This window comes from Electrophorus electricus, chromosome 23 (assembly GCF_041902795.1).
Source record: "Electrophorus electricus isolate QZ-2024a chromosome 23, ASM4190279v1, whole genome shotgun sequence".
Classification (NCBI taxonomy): domain Eukaryota; kingdom Metazoa; phylum Chordata; class Actinopteri; order Gymnotiformes; family Gymnotidae; genus Electrophorus; species Electrophorus electricus.
Genome location: NC_137519.1, coordinates 680142 through 702012, shown reverse-complemented (window position 1 = coordinate 702012; position 21871 = coordinate 680142). Strand labels below are relative to the sequence as shown.

Genomic DNA, 21871 nt, shown 5'->3' with positions numbered 1-21871 from the left:
GGTATTATTTCTCATCTTTGATTTAACACTAGAATCAATCCTAAACATGCTTGCAATGCAATGAATTTGTTTTATGAGAATGTTTCAGTTTTCAAAGACGATTCACCATCACACCGGCGCATCATTGAAGGCTAAGGAATAGGCTTTATGCAAGTTCAGAGGACTGTCATATAGAGTTTTATAGTGTTTTGAAATATATCCACTTGTGGGAACCACACACAGTAACTCTGTGCTAAAATTCTGACTATTCAAATAACATGATAGCCTTACCCTCACATAAGATTTTTCCAGAACATGTGCATTGATAAGAATTGTTGATAACTTTCTTTATTTGTAGCATGTTAGAGCCCTGTCAGTTTATGGACAACTCTGGCTCAAAGATGGTGCGCTTCGTTACATAAAAAGAGGGTGCATGGTCTCGTGGTCGCCGGCACATCAGCCGGTGTGTCAGAGTGGCCCAGGAGACAAAGGCTCTGTGTTTCGGTCTCAGCCTTTTCTAGATGCATGGGTTTGAATCCCACTTCTGGGAAGCTTTTCTCACTCATCATTTGCTGCATTGCATCGGTGCTCTTCAGCGTGAGAGCTGTACAGCATCGCCTTGAGGCCTGTAGTAGTCATGGCCGAGAGGTTAAGGCGATGGACTAGAAATCCATTGGGGTTTCCCCGCGCAGGTTCGAGTCCTGCTGACTACGTGAGTGTGCTCTACTGCTCTGATCTGTGAGTCTGTGCACAAAACCTGCTTGGCTATTTGTGAGGGAATCCAAGCTGTCTTCTCATTGTGACCTTCCATGTGCTGAGCTGTCTGGCCTTACCATCAAAGGCATGATAATTTCTGGCTTTTTTTTATGCCTTTGGCTATGCTGTGTTTCCACTATAGCTGGCTTTCTTACTTCACCCAATTGTTACGAAAAGGTGTATCTGTAATAGGTACTGAAAGACAACCCATTTCTGGCTCTGTAGTTCTTCCACCCTACAGAGTCTAGTTGCAAGCCAAATATAACTTGACTGTTACATTATAGCCAGTCCTTCGATATCATCTTTACATAGCCTTTGAAAAGAACACTCCTAAGGCCTGCACACTAGTGCTTTGACCTATTGGCACCAAACTCGCTGGCCCTAATCTAAGCCTTGACCAGATGATACACAGAGATTTTCGTGGCGCTGCATCATCTGCCTCAACGTGTTTAGCCTGTGAAATGCACATTGGAAATGACAAGGCAAAATGCACCTTAAAAAAAAAAAAAACATGACCACGAGGCTTTTGCATCAATGATTTCACTTAGCCACATGAAATTCAATGGCTTTAATCTAGGCCTTAGACAGAGGGAAGTCACCGACTTTTAAAGCGCTAGCTTTAAAGTTGTTCCTAGGGCGACCCATTTATCTCTAGACATAGACATTGCTTTAAGGTGAGGGTTGCCATTGTAAATTCCTAAAAACCTAACAAGCCAATTTTGGACCCCGAGAGTTTATTTCTAAACCCAAGGTAACGCAAGTGTTAGAGTTAATGCACTCTTTCAATTATTTTAGAGTAAACTGTACAAAATGTATTCTCTGTGGGACACTGGATCACCAGGAAAGGACGTGGGCACCATTGCTTTGTCTGAAGCTGAACTTCACTTACCAAAATGAAACACAAACCTAAATGCTCTCACAGCAACCAGTGTTTCAAGGTCAAGGTGGGCTTTTGGGCCAGTTGAACATAGGAACTGTTGCACCCAAAGCTACTATCGCAAGCCTAGAATAACAAGCCTCTTAGTAGGCCAATCTAGTGCCATTTTTACTGGACATTCGTAAGAAGCAGAAGTCATTTATTTTGCTCATTTCATAAGGAGACAATGACGCATGGTGCAGTGCAACTGTGTATCAGAAGTAAAGATGAAAGGCTCATCAACCAATTGAACCTGGGACCACTCACACCCTAAGCAAAAATCAGACACCTAGACCAATGAGCCCACTTCAAGCAGCTCTTTTGTTAGTGTTTCGACTTTTGGCTCTTGTCCACATTCTGGTCGGTTGGTATTATTGATTTGTTACAATTTTCCTTTTATCAATTGAGAGTTCATTCAATGACTTTATTGGCAAGAGATCAGCATGCTGTTTAAAAAGGAGCTGTCCCAGAGAAAGGTCTCACTCATTTTGCAAAATATATACCATTTTCTTTTTTCCTTTTTTTTCCTGTTGAAATCGAAAGCTAATCAGACGCTGGTATATAAATTTCACAACATAGCGTGTTATGTAAATATAAGTAAATAGCATTGCTTATCCAAATTTTGCAATATTTCAAGAAACGGGTATTATTTCTCATCTTTGATTTAACACTAGAATCAATCCTAAACATGCTTGCAATGCAATGAATTTGTTTTATGAGAATGTTTCAGTTTTCAAAGACGATTCACCATCACACCGGCGCATCATTGAAGGCTAAGGAATAGGCTTTATGCAAGTTCAGAGGACTGTCATATAGAGTTTTATAGTGTTTTGAAATATATCCACTTGTGGGAACCACACACAGTAACTCTGTGCTAAAATTCTGACTATTCAAATAACATGATAGCCTTACCCTCACATAAGATTTTTCCAGAACATGTGCATTGATAAGAATTGTTGATAACTTTCTTTATTTGTAGCATGTTAGAGCCCTGTCAGTTTATGGACAACTCTGGCTCAAAGATGGTGCGCTTCGTTACATAAAAAGAGGGTGCATGGTCTCATGGTCGCCGGCACATCAGCCGGTGTGTCAGAGTGGCCCAGGAGACAAAGGCTCTGCGTTTGAGTCTCAGCCATTTCTAGATGCATGGGTTTGAATCCCACTTCTGGGAAGCTTTTCTCACTCATCATTTGCTGCATTGCATCGGTGCTCTTCAGCGTGAGAGCTGTACAGCATCGCCTTGAGTCCTGTAGTAGTCATGGCCGAGAGGTTAAGGCGATGGACTAGAAATCCATTGGGGTTTCCCCGCGCAGGTTCGAGTCCTGCTGACTACGTGAGTGTGCTCTACTGCTCTGATCTGTGAGTCTGTGCACAAAACCTGCTTGGCTATTTGTGAGGGAATCCAAGCTGTCTTCTCATTGTGACCTTCCATGTGCTGAGCTGTCTGGCCTTACCATCAAAGGCATGATAATTTCTGGCTTTTTTTTATGCCTTTGGCTATGCTGTGTTTCCACTATAGCTGGCTTTCTTACTTCACCCAATTGTTACGAAAAGGTGTATCTGTAATAGGTACCGAAAGACAACCCATTTCTGGCCCTGTAGTTCTTCCACCCTACAGAGTCTAGTTGCAAGCCAAATATAACTTGACTGTTACATTATAGCCAGTCCTTCGATATCATCTTTACATAGCCTTTGAAAAGAACACTCCTAAGGCCTGCACACTAGTGCTTTGACCTATCGGCACCGAACTCGCTGGCCCTAATCTAAGCCTTGACCAGATGATACACAGAGATTTTCGTGGCGCTGCATCATCTGCCTCAACGTGTTTAGCCTGTGAAATGCACATTGGAAATGACAAGGCAAAATGCACCTTAAAAAAAAAACAAACATGACCACGAGGCTTTTGCATCAATGATTTCACTTAGCCACATGAAATTCAATGGCTTTAATCTAGGCCTTAGACAGAGGGAAGTCACCGACTTTTAAAGCGCTAGCTTTAAAGTTGTTCCTAGGGCGACCCATTTATCTCTAGACATAGACATTGCTTTAAGGTGAGGGTTGCCATTGTAAATTCCTAAAAACCTAACAAGCCAATTTTGGACCCCGAGAGTTTATTTCTAAACCCAAGGTAACGCAAGTGTTAGAGTTAATGCACTCTTTCAATTATTTTAGAGTAAACTGTACAAAATGTATTCTCTGTGGGACACTGGATCACCAGGAAAGGACGTGGGCACCATTGCTTTGTCTGAAGCTGAACTTCACTTACCAAAATGAAACACAAACCTAAATGCTCTCACAGCAACCAGTGTTTCAAGGTCAAGGTGGGCTTTTGGGCCAGTTGAACATAGGAACTGTTGCACCCAAAGCTACTATCGCAAGCCTAGAATAACAAGCCTCTTAGTAGGCCAATCTAGTGCCATTTTTACTGGACATTCGTAAGAAGCAGAAGTCATTTATTTTGCTCATTTCATAAGGAGACAATGACGCATGGTGCAGTGCAACTGTGTATCAGAAGTAAAGATGAAAGGCTCATCAACCAATTGAACCTGGGACCACTCACACCCTAAGCAAAAATCAGACACCTAGACCAACGAGCCCACTTCAAGCAGCTACTTTTGTTAGTGTTTCGACTTTTGGCTCTTGTCCACATTCTGGTCGGTTGGTATTATTGATTTGTTACAATTTTCCTTTTATCAATTGAGAGTTCATTCAATGACTTTATTGGCAAGAGATCAGCATGCTGTTTAAAAAGGAGCTGTCCCAGAGAAAGGTCTCACTCATTTTGCAAAATATATACCATTTTCTTTTTTCCTTTTTTTTCCTGTTGAAATCGAAAGCTAATCAGACGCTGGTATATAAATTTCACAACATAGCGTGTTATGTAAATATAAGTAAATAGCATTGCTTATCCAAATTTTGCAATATTTCAAGAAACGGGTATTATTTCTCATCTTTGATTTAACACTAGAATCAATCCTAAACATGCTTGCAATGCAATGAATTTGTTTTATGAGAATGTTTCAGTTTTCAAAGACGATTCACCATCACACCGGCGCATCATTGAAGGCTAAGGAATAGGCTTTATGCAAGTTCAGAGGACTGTCATATAGAGTTTTATAGTGTTTTGAAATATATCCACTTGTGGGAACCACACACAGTAACTCTGTGCTAAAATTCTGACTATTCAAATAACATGATAGCCTTACCCTCACATAAGATTTTTCCAGAACATGTGCATTGATAAGAATTGTTGATAACTTTCTTTATTTGTAGCATGTTAGAGCCCTGTCAGTTTATGGACAACTCTGGCTCAAAGATGGTGCGCTTCGTTACATAAAAAGAGGGTGCATGGTCTCGTGGTTGCCGGCACATCAGCCGGTGTGTCAGAGTGGCCCAGGAGACAAAGGCTCTGCGTTTGGGTCTCAGCCTTTTCTAGATGCATGGGTTTGAATCCCACTTCTGGGAAGCTTTTCTCACTCATCATTTGCTGCATTGCATCGGTGCTTTTCAGCGTGAGAGCTGTACAGCATCGCCTTGAGCCCTGTAGTAGTCATGGCCGAGAGGTTAAGGCGATGGACTAGAAATCCATTGGGGTTTCCCCGCGCAGGTTCGAGTCCTGCTGACTACGTGAGTGTGCTCTACTGCTCTGATCTGTGAGTCTGTGCACAAAACCTGCTTGGCTATTTGTGAGGGAATCCAAGCTGTCTTCTCATTGTGACCTTCCATGTGCTGAGCTGTCTGGCCTTACCATCAAAGGCATGATAATTTCTGGCTTTTTTTTATGCCTTTGGCTATGCTGTGTTTCCACTATAGCTGGCTTTCTTACTTCACCCAATTGTTACGAAAAGGTGTATCTGTAATAGGTACCGAAAGACAACCCATTTCTGGCCCTGTAGTTCTTCCACCCTACAGAGTCTAGTTGCAAGCCAAATATAACTTGACTGTTACATTATAGCCAGTCCTTCGATATCATCTTTACATAGCCTTTGAAAAGAACACTCCTAAGGCCTGCACACTAGTGCTTTGACCTATCGGCACCAAACTCGCTGGCCCTAATCTAAGCCTTGACCAGATGATACACAGAGATTTTCGTGGCGCTGCATCATCTGCCTCAACGTGTTTAGCCTGTGAAATGCACATTGGAAATGACAAGGCAAAATGCACCTTAAAAAACAAACAAACATGACCACGAGGCTTTTGCATCAATGATTTCACTTAGCCACATGAAATTCAATGGCTTTAATCTAGGCCTTAGACAGAGGGAAGTCACCGACTTTTAAAGCGCTAGCTTTAAAGTTGTTCCTAGGGCGACCCATTTATCTCTAGACATAGACATTGCTTTAAGGTGAGGGTTGCCATTGTAAATTCCTAAAAACCTAACAAGCCAATTTTGGACCCCGAGAGTTTATTTCTAAACCCAAGGTAACGCAAGTGTTAGAGTTAATGCACTCTTTCAATTATTTTAGAGTAAACTGTACAAAATGTATTCTCTGTGGGACACTGGATCACCAGGAAAGGACGTGGGCACCATTGCTTTGTCTGAAGCTGAACTTCACTTACCAAAATGAAACACAAACCTAAATGCTCTCACAGCAACCAGTGTTTCAAGGTCAAGGTGGGCTTTTGGGCCAGTTGAACATAGGAACTGTTGCACCCAAAGCTACTATCGCAAGCCTAGAATAACAAGCCTCTTAGTAGGCCAATCTAGTGCCATTTTTACTGGACATTCGTAAGAAGCAGAAGTCATTTATTTTGCTCATTTCATAAGGAGACAATGACGCATGGTGCAGTGCAACTGTGTATCAGAAGTAAAGATGAAAGGCTCATCAACCAATTGAACCTGGGACCACTCACACCCTAAGCAAAAATCAGACACCTAGACCAACGAGCCCACTTCAAGCAGCTACTTTTGTTAGTGTTTCGACTTTTGGCTCTTGTCCACATTCTGGTCGGTTGGTATTATTGATTTGTTACAATTTTCCTTTTATCAATTGAGAGTTCATTCAATGACTTTATTGGCAAGAGATCAGCATGCTGTTTAAAAAGGAGCTGTCCCAGAGAAAGGTCTCACTCATTTTGCAAAATATATACCATTTTCTTTTTTCCTTTTTTTTCCTGTTGAAATCGAAAGCTAATCAGACGCTGGTATATAAATTTCACAACATAGCGTGTTATGTAAATATAAGTAAATAGCATTGCTTATCCAAATTTTGCAATATTTCAAGAAACGGGTATTATTTCTCATCTTTGATTTAACACTAGAATCAATCCTAAACATGCTTGCAATGCAATGAATTTGTTTTATGAGAATGTTTCAGTTTTCAAAGACGATTCACCATCACACCGGCGCATCATTGAAGGCTAGGGAATAGGCTTTATGCAAGTTCAGAGGACTGTCATATAGAGTTTTATAGTGTTTTGAAATATATCCACTTGTGGGAACCACACACAGTAACTCTGTGCTAAAATTCTGACTATTCAAATAACATGATAGCCTTACCCTCACATAAGATTTTTCCAGAACATGTGCATTGATAAGAATTGTTGATAACTTTCTTTATTTGTAGCATGTTAGAGCCCTGTCAGTTTATGGACAACTCTGGCTCAAAGATGGTGCGCTTCGTTACATAAAAAGAGGGTGCATGGTCTCGTGGTCGCCGGCACATCAGCCGGTGTGTCAGAGTGGCCCAGGAGACAAAGGCTCTGCGTTTCGGTCTCAGCCTTTTCTAGATGCATGGGTTTGAATCCCACTTCTGGGAAGCTTTTCTCACTCATCATTTGCTGCATTGCATCGGTGCTCTTCAGCGTGAGAGCTGTACAGCATCGCCTTGAGGCCTGTAGTAGTCATGGCCGAGAGGTTAAGGCGATGGACTAGAAATCCATTGGGGTTTCCCCGCGCAGGTTCGAGTCCTGCTGACTACGTGAGTGTGCTCTACTGCTCTGATCTGTGAGTCTGTGCACAAAACCTGCTTGGCTATTTGTGAGGGAATCCAAGCTGCCTTCTCATTGTGACCTTCCATGTGCTGAGCTGTCTGGCCTTACCATCAAAGGCATGATAATTTCTGGCTTTTTTTTATGCCTTTGGCTATGCTGTGTTTCCACTATAGCTGGCTTTCTTACTTCACCCAATTGTTACGAAAAGGTGTATCTGTAATAGGTACTGAAAGACAACCCATTTCTGGCCCTGTAGTTCTTCCACCCTACAGAGTCTAGTTGCAAGCCAAATATAACTTGACTGTTACATTATAGCCAGTCCTTCGATATCATCTTTACATAGCCTTTGAAAAGAACACTCCTAAGGCCTGCACACTAGTGCTTTGACCTATCGGCACCAAACTCGCTGGCCCTAATCTAAGCCTTGACCAGATGATACACAGAGATTTTCGTGGCGCTGCATCATCTGCCTCAACGTGTTTAGCCTGTGAAATGCACATTGGAAATGACAAGGCAAAATGCACCTTAAAAAAAAAAAAAACATGACCACGAGGCTTTTGCATCAATGATTTCACTTAGCCACATGAAATTCAATGGCTTTAATCTAGGCCTTAGACAGAGGGAAGTCACCGACTTTTAAAGCGCTAGCTTTAAAGTTGTTCCTAGGGCGACCCATTTATCTCTAGACATAGACATTGCTTTAAGGTGAGGGTTGCCATTGTAAATTCCTAAAAACCTAACAAGCCAATTTTGGACCCCGAGAGTTTATTTCTAAACCCAAGGTAACGCAAGTGTTAGAGTTAATGCACTCTTTCAATTATTTTAGAGTAAACTGTACAAAATGTATTCTCTGTGGGACACTGGATCACCAGGAAAGGACGTGGGCACCATTGCTTTGTCTGAAGCTGAACTTCACTTACCAAAATGAAACACAAACCTAAATGCTCTCACAGCAACCAGTGTTTCAAGGTCAAGGTGGGCTTTTGGGCCAGTTGAACATAGGAACTGTTGCACCCAAAGCTACTATCGCAAGCCTAGAATAACAAGCCTCTTAGTAGGCCAATCTAGTGCCATTTTTACTGGACATTCGTAAGAAGCAGAAGTCATTTATTTTGCTCATTTCATAAGGAGACAATGACGCATGGTGCAGTGCAACTGTGTATCAGAAGTAAAGATGAAAGGCTCATCAACCAATTGAACCTGGGACCACTCACACCCTAAGCAAAAATCAGACACCTAGACCAACGAGCCCACTTCAAGCAGCTACTTTTGTTAGTGTTTCGACTTTTGGCTCTTGTCCACATTCTGGTCGGTTGGTATTATTGATTTGTTACAATTTTCCTTTTATCAATTGAGAGTTCATTCAATGACTTTATTGGCAAGAGATCAGCATGCTGTTTAAAAAGGAGCTGTCCCAGAGAAAGGTCTCACTCATTTTGCAAAATATATACCATTTTCTTTTTTCCTTTTTTTTCCTGTTGAAATCGAAAGCTAATCAGACGCTGGTATATAAATTTCACAACATAGCGTGTTATGTAAATATAAGTAAATAGCATTGCTTATCCAAATTTTGCAATATTTCAAGAAACGGGTATTATTTCTCATCTTTGATTTAACACTAGAATCAATCCTAAACATGCTTGCAATGCAATGAATTTGTTTTATGAGAATGTTTCAGTTTTCAAAGACGATTCACCATCACACCGGCGCATCATTGAAGGCTAAGGAATAGGCTTTATGCAAGTTCAGAGGACTGTCATATAGAGTTTTATAGTGTTTTGAAATATATCCACTTGTGGGAACCACACACAGTAACTCTGTGCTAAAATTCTGACTATTCAAATAACATGATAGCCTTACCCTCACATAAGATTTTTCCAGAACATGTGCATTGATAAGAATTGTTGATAACTTTCTTTATTTGTAGCATGTTAGAGCCCTGTCAGTTTATGGACAACTCTGGCTCAAAGATGGTGCGCGTCGTTACATAAAAAGAGGGTGCATGGTCTCGTGGTCGCCGGCACATCAGCCGGTGTGTCAGAGTGGCCCAGGAGACAAAGGCTTTGCGTTTGGGTCTCAGCCTTTTCTAGATGCATGGGTTTGAATCCCACTTCTGGGAAGCTTTTCTCACTCATCATTTGCTGCATTGCATCGGTGCTCTTCAGCGTGAGAGCTGTACAGCATCGCCTTGAACCCTGTAGTAGTCATGGCCGAGAGGTTAAGGCGATGGACTAGAAATCCATTGGGGTTTCCCCGCGCAGGTTCGAGTCCTGCTGACTACGTGAGTGTGCTCTACTGCTCTGATCTGTGAGTCTGTGCACAAAACCTGCTTGGCTATTTGTGAAGGAATCCAAGCTGTCTTCTCATTGTGACCTCCCATGTGCTGAGCTGTCTGGCCTTACCATCAAAGGCATGATAATTTCTGGCTTTTTTTTATGCCTTTGGCTATGCTGTGTTTCCACTATAGCTGGCTTTCTTACTTCACCCAATTGTTACGAAAAGGTGTATCTGTAATAGGTACCGAAAGACAACCCATTTCTGGCCCTGTAGTTCTTCCACCCTACAGAGTCTAGTTGCAAGCCAAATATAACTTGACTGTTACATTATAGCCAGTCCTTCGATATCATCTTTACATAGCCTTTGAAAAGAACACTCCTAAGGCCTGCACACTAGTGCTTTGACCTATCGGCACCAAACTCGCTGGCCCTAATCTAAGCCTTGACCAGATGATACACAGAGATTTTCGTGGCGCTGCATCATCTGCCTCAACGTGTTTAGCCTGTGAAATGCACATTGGAAATGACAAGGCAAAATGCACCTTAAAAAACAAACAAACATGACCACGAGGCTTTTGCATCAATGATTTCACTTAGCCACATGAAATTCAATGGCTTTAATCTAGGCCTTAGACAGAGGGAAGTCACCGACTTTTAAAGCGCTAGCTTTAAAGTTGTTCCTAGGGCGACCCATTTATCTCTAGACATAGACATTGCTTTAAGGTGAGGGTTGCCATTGTAAATTCCTAAAAACCTAACAAGCCAATTTTGGACCCCGAGAGTTTATTTCTAAACCCAAGGTAACGCAAGTGTTAGAGTTAATGCACTCTTTCAATTATTTTAGAGTAAACTGTACAAAATGTATTCTCTGTGGGACACTGGATCACCAGGAAAGGACGTGGGCACCATTGCTTTGTCTGAAGCTGAACTTCACTTACCAAAATGAAACACAAACCTAAATGCTCTCACAGCAACCAGTGTTTCAAGGTCAAGGTGGGCTTTTGGGCCAGTTGAACATAGGAACTGTTGCACCCAAAGCTACTATCGCAAGCCTAGAATAACAAGCCTCTTAGTAGGCCAATCTAGTGCCATTTTTACTGGACATTCGTAAGAAGCAGAAGTCATTTATTTTGCTCATTTCATAAGGAGACAATGACGCATGGTGCAGTGCAACTGTGTATCAGAAGTAAAGATGAAAGGCTCATCAACCAATTGAACCTGGGACCACTCACACCCTAAGCAAAAATCAGACACCTAGACCAACGAGCCCACTTCAAGCAGCTACTTTTGTTAGTGTTTCGACTTTTGGCTCTTGTCCACATTCTGGTCGGTTGGTATTATTGATTTGTTACAATTTTCCTTTTATCAATTGAGAGTTCATTCAATGACTTTATTGGCAAGAGATCAGCATGCTGTTTAAAAAGGAGCTGTCCCAGAGAAAGGTCTCACTCATTTTGCAAAATATATACCATTTTCTTTTTTCCTTTTTTTTCCTGTTGAAATCGAAAGCTAATCAGACGCTGGTATATAAATTTCACAACATAGCGTGTTATGTAAATATAAGTAAATAGCATTGCTTATCCAAATTTTGCAATATTTCAAGAAACGGGTATTATTTCTCATCTTTGATTTAACACTAGAATCAATCCTAAACATGCTTGCAATGCAATGAATTTGTTTTATGAGAATGTTTCAGTTTTCAAAGACGATTCACCATCACACCGGCGCATCATTGAAGGCTAAGGAATAGGCTTTATGCAAGTTCAGAGGACTGTCATATAGAGTTTTATAGTGTTTTGAAATATATCCACTTGTGGGAACCACACACAGTAACTCTGTGCTAAAATTCTGACTATTCAAATAACATGATAGCCTTACCCTCACATAAGATTTTTCCAGAACATGTGCATTGATAAGAATTGTTGATAACTTTCTTTATTTGTAGCATGTTAGAGCCCTGTCAGTTTATGGACAACTCTGGCTCAAAGATGGTGCGCGTCGTTACATAAAAAGAGGGTGCATGGTCTCGTGGTCGCCGGCACATCAGCCGGTGTGTCAGAGTGGCCCAGGAGACAAAGGCTTTGCGTTTGGGTCTCAGCCTTTTCTAGATGCATGGGTTTGAATCCCACTTCTGGGAAGCTTTTCTCACTCATCATTTGCTGCATTGCATCGGTGCTCTTCAGCGTGAGAGCTGTACAGCATCGCCTTGAGCCCTGTAGTAGTCATGGCCGAGAGGTTAAGGCGATGGACTAGAAATCCATTGGGGTTTCCCCGCGCAGGTTCGAGTCCTGCTGACTACGTGAGTGTGCTCTACTGCTCTGATCTGTGAGTCTGTGCACAAAACCTGCTTGGCTATTTGTGAAGGAATCCAAGCTGTCTTCTCATTGTGACCTCCCATGTGCTGAGCTGTCTGGCCTTACCATCAAAGGCATGATAATTTCTGGCTTTTTTTTATGCCTTTGGCTATGCTGTGTTTCCACTATAGCTGGCTTTCTTACTTCACCCAATTGTTACGAAAAGGTGTATCTGTAATAGGTACCGAAAGACAACCCATTTCTGGCCCTGTAGTTCTTCCACCCTACAGAGTCTAGTTGCAAGCCAAATATAACTTGACTGTTACATTATAGCCAGTCCTTCGATATCATCTTTACATAGCCTTTGAAAAGAACACTCCTAAGGCCTGCACACTAGTGCTTTGACCTATCGGCACCAAACTCGCTGGCCCTAATCTAAGCCTTGACCAGATGATACACAGAGATTTTCGTGGCGCTGCATCATCTGCCTCAACGTGTTTAGCCTGTGAAATGCACATTGGAAATGACAAGGCAAAATGCACCTTAAAAAACAAACAAACATGACCACGAGGCTTTTGCATCAATGATTTCACTTAGCCACATGAAATTCAATGGCTTTAATCTAGGCCTTAGACAGAGGGAAGTCACCGACTTTTAAAGCGCTAGCTTTAAAGTTGTTCCTAGGGCGACCCATTTATCTCTAGACATAGACATTGCTTTAAGGTGAGGGTTGCCATTGTAAATTCCTAAAAACCTAACAAGCCAATTTTGGACCCCGAGAGTTTATTTCTAAACCCAAGGTAACGCAAGTGTTAGAGTTAATGCACTCTTTCAATTATTTTAGAGTAAACTGTACAAAATGTATTCTCTGTGGGACACTGGATCACCAGGAAAGGACGTGGGCACCATTGCTTTGTCTGAAGCTGAACTTCACTTACCAAAATGAAACACAAACCTAAATGCTCTCACAGCAACCAGTGTTTCAAGGTCAAGGTGGGCTTTTGGGCCAGTTGAACATAGGAACTGTTGCACCCAAAGCTACTATCGCAAGCCTAGAATAACAAGCCTCTTAGTAGGCCAATCTAGTGCCATTTTTACTGGACATTCGTAAGAAGCAGAAGTCATTTATTTTGCTCATTTCATAAGGAGACAATGACGCATGGTGCAGTGCAACTGTGTATCAGAAGTAAAGATGAAAGGCTCATCAACCAATTGAACCTGGGACCACTCACACCCTAAGCAAAAATCAGACACCTAGACCAACGAGCCCACTTCAAGCAGCTACTTTTGTTAGTGTTTCGACTTTTGGCTCTTGTCCACATTCTGGTCGGTTGGTATTATTGATTTGTTACAATTTTCCTTTTATCAATTGAGAGTTCATTCAATGACTTTATTGGCAAGAGATCAGCATGCTGTTTAAAAAGGAGCTGTCCCAGAGAAAGGTCTCACTCATTTTGCAAAATATATACCATTTTCTTTTTTCCTTTTTTTTCCTGTTGAAATCGAAAGCTAATCAGACGCTGGTATATAAATTTCACAACATAGCGTGTTATGTAAATATAAGTAAATAGCATTGCTTATCCAAATTTTGCAATATTTCAAGAAACGGGTATTATTTCTCATCTTTGATTTAACACTAGAATCAATCCTAAACATGCTTGCAATGCAATGAATTTGTTTTATGAGAATGTTTCAGTTTTCAAAGACGATTCACCATCACACCGGCGCATCATTGAAGGCTAAGGAATAGGCTTTATGCAAGTTCAGAGGACTGTCATATAGAGTTTTATAGTGTTTTGAAATATATCCACTTGTGGGAACCACACACAGTAACTCTGTGCTAAAATTCTGACTATTCAAATAACATGATAGCCTTACCCTCACATAAGATTTTTCCAGAACATGTGCATTGATAAGAATTGTTGATAACTTTCTTTATTTGTAGCATGTTAGAGCCCTGTCAGTTTATGGACAACTCTGGCTCAAAGATGGTGCGCTTCGTTACATAAAAAGAGGGTGCATGGTCTCGTGGTCGCCGGCACATCAGCCGGTGTGTCAGAGTGGCCCAGGAGACAAAGGCTTTGCGTTTGGGTCTCAGCCTTTTCTAGATGCATGGGTTTGAATCCCACTTCTGGGAAGCTTTTCTCACTCATCATTTGCTGCATTGCATCGGTGCTCTTCAGCGTGAGAGCTGTACAGCATCGCCTTGAGCCCTGTAGTAGTCATGGCCGAGAGGTTAAGGCGATGGACTAGAAATCCATTGGGGTTTCCCCGCGCAGGTTCGAGTCCTGCTGACTACGTGAGTGTGCTCTACTCCTCTGATCTGTGAGTCTGTGCACAAAACCTGCTTGTGAGGGAATCCAAGCTGTCTTCTCATTGTGACCTTCCATGTGCTGAGCTGTCTGGCCTTACCATCAAAGGCATGATAATTTCTGGCTTTTTTTTATGCCTTTGGCTATGCTGTGTTTCCACTATAGCTGGCTTTCTTACTTCACCCAATTGTTACGAAAAGGTGTATCTGTAATAGGTACCGAAAGACAACCCATTTCTGGCCCTGTAGTTCTTCCACCCTACAGAGTCTAGTTGCAAGCCAAATATAACTTGACTGTTACATTATAGCCAGTCCTTCGATATCATCTTTACATAGCCTTTGAAAAGAACACTCCTAAGGCCTGCACACTAGTGCTTTGACCTATCGGCACCAAACTCGCTGGCCCTAATCTAAGCCTTGACCAGATGATACACAGAGATTTTCGTGGCGCTGCATCATCTGCCTCAACGTGTTTAGCCTGTGAAATGCACATTGGAAATGACAAGGCAAAATGCACCTTAAAAAAAAAACAAACATGACCACGAGGCTTTTGCATCAATGATTTCACTTAGCCACATGAAATTCAATGGCTTTAATCTAGGCCTTAGACAGAGGGAAGTCACCGACTTTTAAAGCGCTAGCTTTAAAGTTGTTCCTAGGGCGACCCATTTATCTCTAGACATAGACATTGCTTTAAGGTGAGGGTTGCCATTGTAAATTCCTAAAAACCTAACAAGCCAATTTTGGACCCCGAGAATTTATTTCTAAACCCAAGGTAACGCAAGTGTTAGAGTTAATGCACTCTTTCAATTATTTTAGAGTAAACTGTACAAAATGTATTCTCTGTGGGACACTGGATCACCAGGAAAGGACGTGGGCACCATTGCTTTGTCTGAAGCTGAACTTCACTTACCAAAATGAAACACAAACCTAAATGCTCTCACAGCAACCAGTGTTTCAAGGTCAAGGTGGGCTTTTGGGCCAGTTGAACATAGGAACTGTTGCACCCAAAGCTACTATCGCAAGCCTAGAATAACAAGCCTCTTAGTAGGCCAATCTAGTGCCATTTTTACTGGACATTCGTAAGAAGCAGAAGTCATTTATTTTGCTCATTTCATAAGGAGACAATGACGCATGGTGCAGTGCAACTGTGTATCAGAAGTAAAGATGAAAGGCTCATCAACCAATTGAACCTGGGACCACTCACACCCTAAGCAAAAATCAGACACCTAGACCAACGAGCCCACTTCAAGCAGCTACTTTTGTTAGTGTTTCGACTTTTGGCTCTTGTCCACATTCTGGTCGGTTGGTATTATTGATTTGTTACAATTTTCCTTTTATCAATTGAGAGTTCATTCAATGACTTTATTGGCAAGAGATCAGCATGCTGTTTAAAAAGGAGCTGTCCCAGAGAAAGGTCTCACTCATTTTGCAAAATATATACCATTTTCTTTTTTCCTTTTTTTTCCTGTTGAAATCGAAAGCTAATCAGACGCTGGTATATAAATTTCACAACATAGCGTGTTATGTAAATATAAGTAAATAGCATTGCTTATCCAAATTTTGCAATATTTCAAGAAACGGGTATTATTTCTCATCTTTGATTTAACACTAGAATCAATCCTAAACATGCTTGCAATGCAATGAATTTGTTTTATGAGAATGTTTCAGTTTTCAAAGACGATTCACCATCACACCGGCGCATCATTGAAGGCTAAGGAATAGGCTTTATGCAAGTTCAGAGGACTGTCATATAGAGTTTTATAGTGTTTTGAAATATATCCACTTGTGGGAACCACACACAGTAACTCTGTGCTAAAATTCTGACTATTCAAATAACATGATAGCCTTACCCTCACATAAGATTTTTCCAGAACATGTGCATTGATAAGAATTGTTGATAACTTTCTTTATTTGTAGCATGTTAGAGCCCTGTCAGTTTATGGACAACTCTGGCTCAAAGATGGTGCGCTTCGTTACATAAAAAGAGGGTGCATGGTCTCGTGGTTGCCGGCACATCAGCCGGTGTGTCAGAGTGGCCCAGGAGACAAAGGCTCTGCGTTTCGGTCTCAGCCTTTTCTAGATGCATGGGTTTGAATCCCACTTCTGGGAAGCTTTTCTCACTCATCATTTGCTGCATTGCATCGGTGCTCTTCAGCATGAGAGCTGTACAGCATCGCCTTGAGCCCTGTAGTAGTCATGGCTGAGAGGTTAAGGCGATGGACTAGAAATCCATTGGGGTTTCCCCGCGCAGGTTCGAGTCCTGCTGACTACGTGAGTGTGCTCTACTGCTCTGATCTGTGAGTCTGTGCACAAAACCTGCTTGGCTATTTGTGAAGGAATCCAAGCTGTCTTCTCATTGTGACCTCCCATGTGCTGAGCTGTCTGGCCTTACCATCAAAGGCATGATAATTTCTGGCTTTTTTTTATGCCTTTGGCTATGCTGTGTTTCCACTATAGCTGGCTTTCTTACTTCACCCAATTGTTACGAAAAGGTGTATCTGTAATAGGTACCGAAAGACAACCCATTTCTGGCCCTGTAGTTCTTCCACCCTACAGAGTCTAGTTGCAAGCCAAATATAACTTGACTGTTACATTATAGCCAGTCCTTCGATATCATCTTTACATAGCCTTTGAAAAGAACACTCCTAAGGCCTGCACACTAGTGCTTTGACCTATCGGCACCAAACTCGCTGGCCCTAATCTAAGCCTTGACCAGATGATACACAGAGATTTTCGTGGCGCTGCATCATCTGCCTCAACGTGTTTAGCCTGTGAAATGCACATTGGAAATGACAAGGCAAAATGCACCTTAAAAAACAAACAAACATGACCACGAGGCTTTTGCATCAATGATTTCACTTAGCCACATGAAATTCAATGGCTTTAATCTAGGCCTTAGACAGAGGGAAGTCACCGACTTTTAAAGCGCTAGCTTTAAAGTTGTTCCTAGGGCGACCCATTTATCTCTAGACATAGACATTGCTTTAAGGTGAGGGTTGCCATTGTAAATTCCTAAAAACCTAACAAGCCAATTTTGGACCCCGAGAGTTTATTTCTAAACCCAAGGTAACGCAAGTGTTAGAGTTAATGCACTCTTTCAATTATTTTAGAGTAAACTGTACAAAATGTATTCTCTGTGGGACACTGGATCACCAGGAAAGGACGTGGGCACCATTGCTTTGTCTGAAGCTGAACTTCACTTACCAAAATGAAACACAAACCTAAATGCTCTCACAGCAACCAGTGTTTCAAGGTCAAGGTGGGCTTTTGGGCCAGTTGAACATAGGAACTGTTGCACCCAAAGCTACTATCGCAAGCCTAGAATAACAAGCCTCTTAGTAGGCCAATCTAGTGCCATTTTTACTGGACATTCGTAAGAAGCAGAAGTCATTTATTTTGCTCATTTCATAAGGAGACAATGACGCATGGTGCAGTGCAACTGTGTATCAGAAGTAAAGATGAAAGGCTCATCAACCAATTGAACCTGGGACCACTCACACCCTAAGCAAAAATCAGACACCTAGACCAACGAGCCCACTTCAAGCAGCTACTTTTGTTAGTGTTTCGACTTTTGGCTCTTGTCCACATTCTGGTCGGTTGGTATTATTGATTTGTTACAATTTTCCTTTTATCAATTGAGAGTTCATTCAATGACTTTATTGGCAAGAGATCAGCATGCTGTTTAAAAAGGAGCTGTCCCAGAGAAAGGTCTCACTCATTTTGCAAAATATATACCATTTTCTTTTTTCCTTTTTTTTCCTGTTGAAATCGAAAGCTAATCAGACGCTGGTATATAAATTTCACAACATAGCGTGTTATGTAAATATAAGTAAATAGCATTGCTTATCCAAATTTTGCAATATTTCAAGAAACGGGTATTATTTCTCATCTTTGATTTAACACTAGAATCAATCCTAAACATGCTTGCAATGCAATGAATTTGTTTTATGAGAATGTTTCAGTTTTCAAAGACGATTCACCATCACACCGGCGCATCATTGAAGGCTAAGGAATAGGCTTTATGCAAGTTCAGAGGACTGTCATATAGAGTTTTATAGTGTTTTGAAATATATCCACTTGTGGGAACCACACACAGTAACTCTGTGCTAAAATTCTGACTATTCAAATAACATGATAGCCTTACCCTCACATAAGATTTTTCCAGAACATGTGCATTGATAAGAATTGTTGATAACTTTCTTTATTTGTAGCATGTTAGAGCCCTGTCAGTTTATGGACAACTCTGGCTCAAAGATGGTGCGCTTCGTTACATAAAAAGAGGGTGCATGGTCTCGTGGTCGCCGGCACATCAGCTGGTGTGTCAGAGTGGCCCAGGAGACAAAGGCTCTGCGTTTGGGTCTCAGCCTTTTCTAGATGCATGGGTTTGAATCCCACTTCTGGGAAGCTTTTCTCACTCATCATTTGCTGCATTGCATCGGTGCTCTTCAGCGTGAGAGCTGTACAGCATCGCCTTGAGCCCTGTAGTAGTCATGGCCGAGAGGTTAAGGCGATGGACTAGAAATCCATTGGGGTTTCCCCGCGCAGGTTCGAGTCCTGCTGACTACGTGAGTGTGCTCTACTCCTCTGATCTGTGAGTCTGTGCACAAAACCTGCTTGTGAGGGAATCCAAGCTGTCTTCTCATTGTGACCTTCCATGTGCTGAGCTGTCTGGCCTTACCATCAAAGGCATGATAATTTCTGGCTTTTTTTTATGCCTATGGCTATGCTGTGTTTCCACTATAGCTGGCTTTCTTACTTCACCCAATTGTTACGAAAAGGTGTATCTGTAATAGGTACCGAAAGACAACCCATTTCTGGCCCTGTAGTTCTTCCACCCTACAGAGTCTAGTTGCAAGCCAAATATAACTTGACTGTTACATTATAGCCAGTCCTTCGATATCATCTTTACATAGCCTTTGAAAAGAACACTCCTAAGGCCTGCACACTAGTGCTTTGACCTATCGGCACCAAACTCGCTGGCCCTAATCTAAGCCTTGACCAGATGATACACAGAGATTTTCGTGGCGCTGCATCATCTGCCTCAACGTGTTTAGCCTGTGAAATGCACATTGGAAATGACAAGGCAAAATGCACCTTAAAAAAAAAACAAACATGACCACGAGGCTTTTGCATCAATGATTTCACTTAGCCACATGAAATTCAATGGCTTTAATCTAGGCCTTAGACAGAGGGAAGTCACCGACTTTTAAAGCGCTAGCTTTAAAGTTGTTCCTAGGGCGACCCATTTATCTCTAGACATAGACATTGCTTTAAGGTGAGGGTTGCCATTGTAAATTCCTAAAAACCTAACAAGCCAATTTTGGACCCCGAGAGTTTATTTCTAAACCCAAGGTAACGCAAGTGTTAGAGTTAATGCACTCTTTCAATTATTTTAGAGTAAACTGTACAAAATGTATTCTCTGTGGGACACTGGATCACCAGGAAAGGACGTGGGCACCATTGCTTTGTCTGAAGCTGAACTTCACTTACCAAAATGAAACACAAACCTAAATGCTCTCACAGCAACCAGTGTTTCAAGGTCAAGGTGGGCTTTTGGGCCAGTTGAACATAGGAACTGTTGCACCCAAAGCTACTATCGCAAGCCTAGAATAACAAGCCTCTTAGTAGGCCAATCTAGTGCCATTTTTACTGGACATTCGTAAGAAGCAGAAGTCATTTATTTTGCTCATTTCATAAGGAGACAATGACGCATGGTGCAGTGCAACTGTGTATCAGAAGTAAAGATGAAAGGCTCATCAACCAATTGAACCTGGGACCACTCACACCCTAAGCAAAAATCAGACACCTAGACCAACGAGCCCACTTCAAGCAGCTACTTTTGTTAGTGTTTCGACTTTTGGCTCTTGTCCACATTCTGGTCGGTTGGTATTATTGATTTGTTACAATTTTCCTTTTATCAATTGAGAGTTCATTCAATGACTTTATTGGCAAGAGATCAGCATGCTGTTTAAAAAGGAGCTGTCCCAGAGAAAGGTCTCACTCATTTTGCAAAATATATACCATTTTCTTTTTTCCTTTTTTTTCCTGTTGAAATCGAAAGCTAATCAGACGCTGGTATATAAATTTCACAACATAGCGTGTTATGTAAATATAAGTAAATAGCATTGCTTATCCAAATTTTGCAATATTTCAAGAAACGGGTATTATTTCTCATCTTTGATTTAACACTAGAATCAATCCTAAACATGCTTGCAATGCAATGAATTTGTTTTATGAGAATGTTTCAGTTTTCAAAGACGATTCACCATCACACCGGCGCATCATTGAAGGCTAAGGAATAGGCTTTATGCAAGTTCAGAGGACTGTCATATAGTTTTATAGTGTTTTGAAATATATCCACTTGTGGGAACCACACACAGTAACTCTGTGCTAAAATTCTGACTATTCAAATAACATGATAGCCTTACCCTCACATAAGATTTTTCCAGAACATGTGCATTGATAAGAATTGTTGATAACTTTCTTTATTTGTAGCATGTTAGAGCCCTGTCAGTTTATGGACAACTCTGGCTCAAAGATGGTGCGCTTCGTTACATAAAAAGAGGGTGCATGGTCTCGTGGTTGCCGGCACATCAGCCGGTGTGTCAGAGTGGCCCAGGAGACAAAGGCTCTGCGTTTCGGTCTCAGCCTTTTCTAGATGCATGGGTTTGAATCCCACTTCTGGGAAGCTTTTCTCACTCATCATTTGCTGCATTGCATCGGTGCTCTTCAGCATGAGAGCTGTACAGCATCGCCTTGAGCCCTGTAGTAGTCATGGCTGAGAGGTTAAGGCGATGGACTAGAAATCCATTGGGGTTTCCCCGCGCAGGTTCGAGTCCTGCTGACTACGTGAGTGTGCTCTTCTGATCTGTGAGTCTGTGCACAAAACCTGCTTGGCTATTTGTGAGGGAATCCAAGCTGTCTTCTCATTGTGACCTTCCATGTGCTGAGCTGTCTGGCCTTACCATCAAAGGCATGATAATTTCTGGCTTTTTTTTATGCCTTTGGCTATGCTGTGTTTCCACTATAGCTGGCTTTCTTACTTCACCCAATTGTTACGAAAAGGTGTATCTGTAATAGGTACCGAAAGACAACCCATTTCTGGCCCTGTAGTTCTTCCACCCTACAGAGTCTAGTTGCAAGCCAAATATAACTTGACTGTTACATTATAGCCAGTCCTTCGATATCATCTTTACATAGCCTTTGAAAAGAACACTCCTAAGGCCTGCACACTAGTGCTTTGACCTATCGGCACCAAACTCGCTGGCCCTAATCTAAGCCTTGACCAGATGATACACAGAGATTTTCGTGGCGCTGCATCATCTGCCTCAACGTGTTTAGCCTGTGAAATACACATTGGAAATGACAAGGCAAAATGCACCTTAAAAAAAAACAAAACATG

At 41.7% G+C, this 21871-nt stretch overlaps 10 non-coding genes across 10 annotated transcripts; all 10 read left to right on the top strand.

The window, feature by feature from the left end:
- Window positions 1-610: 610 nt before the first annotated feature.
- Window positions 611-692, top strand: trnas-aga (transfer RNA serine (anticodon AGA)). The gene has a single exon. It is a non-coding gene; the product is annotated as a tRNA-Ser (tRNA).
- Window positions 693-2903: 2211 nt separating this feature from the next.
- trnas-aga (transfer RNA serine (anticodon AGA)) lies at window positions 2904-2985 on the top strand. Its single transcript has one exon. It is a non-coding gene; the product is annotated as a tRNA-Ser (tRNA).
- Window positions 2986-5197: 2212 nt separating this feature from the next.
- Window positions 5198-5279, top strand: trnas-aga (transfer RNA serine (anticodon AGA)). Its single transcript has one exon. It is a non-coding gene; the product is annotated as a tRNA-Ser (tRNA).
- A 2212-nt stretch (window positions 5280-7491) lies between these two features.
- Window positions 7492-7573, top strand: trnas-aga (transfer RNA serine (anticodon AGA)). The gene has a single exon. It is a non-coding gene; the product is annotated as a tRNA-Ser (tRNA).
- Window positions 7574-9785: 2212 nt separating this feature from the next.
- trnas-aga (transfer RNA serine (anticodon AGA)) lies at window positions 9786-9867 on the top strand. The gene has a single exon. It is a non-coding gene; the product is annotated as a tRNA-Ser (tRNA).
- A 2212-nt stretch (window positions 9868-12079) lies between these two features.
- On the top strand, window positions 12080-12161 carry trnas-aga (transfer RNA serine (anticodon AGA)). Its single transcript has one exon. It is a non-coding gene; the product is annotated as a tRNA-Ser (tRNA).
- A 2212-nt stretch (window positions 12162-14373) lies between these two features.
- trnas-aga (transfer RNA serine (anticodon AGA)) lies at window positions 14374-14455 on the top strand. Its single transcript has one exon. It is a non-coding gene; the product is annotated as a tRNA-Ser (tRNA).
- Window positions 14456-16659: 2204 nt separating this feature from the next.
- trnas-aga (transfer RNA serine (anticodon AGA)) lies at window positions 16660-16741 on the top strand. The gene has a single exon. It is a non-coding gene; the product is annotated as a tRNA-Ser (tRNA).
- A 2212-nt stretch (window positions 16742-18953) lies between these two features.
- trnas-aga (transfer RNA serine (anticodon AGA)) lies at window positions 18954-19035 on the top strand. The gene has a single exon. It is a non-coding gene; the product is annotated as a tRNA-Ser (tRNA).
- A 2202-nt stretch (window positions 19036-21237) lies between these two features.
- On the top strand, window positions 21238-21319 carry trnas-aga (transfer RNA serine (anticodon AGA)). The gene has a single exon. It is a non-coding gene; the product is annotated as a tRNA-Ser (tRNA).
- Window positions 21320-21871: the final 552 nt, after the last annotated feature.